The sequence below is a fragment of the Nipponia nippon genome, unplaced genomic scaffold (genome assembly GCF_047370975.1).
Source record: "Nipponia nippon isolate SJK-2023a ecotype South Korea unplaced genomic scaffold, ASM4737097v1 scaffold_16, whole genome shotgun sequence".
In the NCBI taxonomy this organism is placed as follows: domain Eukaryota; kingdom Metazoa; phylum Chordata; class Aves; order Pelecaniformes; family Threskiornithidae; genus Nipponia; species Nipponia nippon.
The window spans coordinates 561,839-565,247 of NW_028262332.1; positions in this window are offsets into that span (position 1 = coordinate 561,839).

Here is a 3,409-nt window from a genome sequence, read left to right on the forward strand (position 1 = left end):
TGCCCCATCCCTGGCAGCGCTCAAGGCCAGGTTGGATGGGGCTTGGAGCACCCTGGTCAGTGGAAGGTGTCCCTGCCCGCGGCAGGGGGTGGAACCCGCTGGGCTTTAAGGTCCCTTCCAACCCACCCCGTGCTGTGGCTCGATGAGCCTAACGTGGTGCCTTTGCCGTTCCAGCTGTGCTGCAGCTCCCCCGCGCCTGTTCCCCGCAGCCCTGTGCCCCCGTACGCCTGACGCTCCAGCAGCCGGGCTGGGGCCGGGTCACCCCCCACCCCCAGCCGCAGCGTTACCCCCGCGCCGAGGCGCTCCTGCCCCTGCTCCGCTCCCACCCCCTGCAGCCCCGGTGTCCCACGGATTATACACCAACGCTGCCCTTCCAACGGCCTTTATTAGTGGCTTTGACTGCACTACATCCTCAAGGAAAAAAAAAAAAACACAAACTTACTTCACAGTGCCAGGCTGGCGGGTGTTCTCCGATAGCTGTGATCAAAAGGGAAAAAAAGAAAAAAAACAAAACAAAAACAGCACAAAAAAACCCAGCGGTGGCTTGTGCCAAGCGTCCGTGTGCCAGGCTGGCGGAGCTGTGCCCAGGACGGCCCCGTGCCCCCGCCGGCAGCGCACGGGCTGCGAGGGACGCGCGCGACCGGCACCGCTGCTAAGAAATGGCAAAGGCCCAGCCAGCGTGGGCAGCACCAGATCTGCCGCTCCTCAGCCACGCGGGGAGAGCCGCTGGCTCTGCGCCTCCCCTGCCGTGCCCGGCTCCGACGGCAGCGCAGCCCCGGCGTCCCCTCCGCAGGCTGGACGGGGCCAGCTCCATCTCTGCTCGCAGCGCGGGCTCTCCCACCCACCTTCGGGCACCTGCTGGGGCAGGAGGCCCAGCACCCAGCCCCGAAACAGCCCAGACCCCCCCAGCTGAGCCAGCGACTCCGCGGGCACCCCCGGCACTGCTTGGCCAGAGCCACCCGGCCCCGCTGCAGGCAGCGGGTGTCCAGCACCCCAAGAGCAAATACACCGAGAGCAAGCTCCCCCCGTGTCACACACTGAATTCCCAACCGCTAAATGAGCGGAGCTGATTTTCCTCCCCCTTTCCAGGCCTTTCCCAGCCTCTCTGGGCTGGGAGCCTCCCTTGGGCCTGGTTGTGGAGAGCTGCGGCGGGTGGGAGCGGGGCCTCGCTAGGCTGTATCTTCCTCCTAAGGCAAGAGGGTGAGAGTGGCAACACAGGGCTCGCTCCGTCCCTCGGGCCGGGCTGGAAGGGGGCTTGCACACAGGAAGGGTCCTGCGAGAAGCGGCGAGGGGCCCCGGGGGCAGCGGCAGCAAGGCAGGGCGCAGGCAGCTGCCCACCCGCTCTGCTCCGTGAGGGGCAGCTGCAGGCGGACACACAGCCACCGACCGTCTGGAAGAAACGGGCAGGCCCCTGCCTGCACCCCAGCCCTCGCGTTTCCCAGGCTGCAGCAGCCATGCCAGGAGGTTTCCAAGCCCACCCTGCCTGAGCGGCACCCCAGGCTCACCCACAGCCGCTGCGCCGACCCCGGCCGCGCTGGCGCAGCCTCCCGTCCCCCTGCTCCTGCTGAAACAGCAGAGTTTGCCCCTGGCCATGGCCTTTGCACGCACCAGGCACGGCACGATCCACACCAAGGCTTCAGAGGGGCTCCAGGGCAGGGAGAGCCTCCTGGCCGGCACATCACCCTCGGGTGCAGGAGGTCCAGCCTGGCTCAGGGTCCAGCTCAGCTGCCCACCAGCCTGGAGCAGGGCACCAGGCACCCCCCGAGCTGCCCAGGCGGCAGCAGGGACGCCCCAAAACACCCCAGGAGCCAGCAGCCAGGGCAGTGCCACCGCGCAGGGGGACAGCCGGCCCTGGCAGGGCTCCCCGGGCCCTGGCTGGGTCGTAGCTCGTCTCCAGCGATGGCCAGGGCGGCCGTGCTGGAGCAGAGGTGGAAGCAGAGCAGAAGCAGGGTGGGCTCTGCGTCCATCAGGCTGGGTGCTGCCAGCAGAGAGGGGCTCTGGGCCTTCCTCCACCGCCGCCTCGCATCCCCTGGGCCTGCCAACAGCGGCCGCCGCTCCCTGCCGAGGGCGATCCATGGCGGCCAAGAGCAAGAACAGGGTGAGCGTGAGCGCTCTCCAGCCTCGCTGCCCACCCTCCTGGCTGGAGGAGCAGCACGGGAGCTGGACAGGACCCTGGACTGCAAGGGGGGGGCAGCAGCTGGTGCCTGTGACCAACAAACCAACTCCTGGGGCACGTCCGGACGCTGACACAGGGGAGGGAAGCACAGGCAGAGAAGGCAGCAGAGCCTCAAGGTTCCAGCCTGGCTCCCTGCCCCTCCAGGCTTACTCATGGCCACAACAAACCAACTCCAGAGGGACCGGCCAGCCACGATGGAGTTTTTTCACAAATACAGACCTTCTCGTGGGTGCTGAACCCTTGCTGCCCAGAAGGGAGCAGTGCCAGGAGCCCAGGGACAAAAAAAGGGACAGCAAGCTTCACTTGGGGACTTCTCCAGCCACCCCAGGTCCTACTCGAGTGGCTGGCGGCTCAATGAGGAGCCAAGCAGAGAGAGCTCCAGTGTGCAATGACCGGGAACCGGCAGGCACGCTGTTCCCAGAGCCGAGGGAAGGACAGGGGAACGCTGCCGCTGGCGGGCAAGGCAGGCGGGGGGGAGGGCAGGGGCTGGCCAGCAGCCGCCCACCAGACAGGCGGACAAGAGACGTGCCGTCTCCGTCAGCACCGCAGCTGCGGAGGTGAGTGCCCGTGCGGGTGGACGGCAGCAGCGCGGGCGCAGATGGCGGTGGAGCTGCAGCCGTACGTGCTCGGCCGCTGCAGAGGGCCCTGGGAAGGCTGGTGCGCCTGGTGCCCCGTCATGGGGCTGAAAGCCAGCTCAGGAGCTTCTGTGTGTGCGTAAGGACAGCTTCCAGCACTGCCACTGTCCTGCCCACCGCTGCTCGGGCGCAGGCAGGCAGAAAATGGCAGGGTCTGGCTAAAAACCTGCCTAGGGCTCCCAGGGTTCAGGGAGCTGCAGTCCTGCACCGAGCCCTGCGCCCCCTTCCTCTCCCAGGACAGGACGGGCAGCCCCAGGGGAGATTCACTCCTCTCTCACTACGGGCCCCCGCGGTGCTGCCCCAGGCTCCCTGCCAGGCAGCGGGCACCGCCTGCCCCGTCCCGCGCCCCCCGCAGAGCACAAACACACAGCGAGGGCCAGACACGGGGCACCGCTCCCCCGCCTGCCGCACAGCTGGGTTCAGCACCCCTCTCTGCAGACACCGATGGCACCAAACCAGCGGCAAACCAGTTCGCACCTCTCTCGCCCCGCTTGCACCGAGCCTGCGCACACCCTTCCCGTCCGCCGAGGCACAAACCAGCCAGCAGCGCAGAGCAACGGCACCCCTGCAGCACACAAAACTTCCAGGAACACAGAGA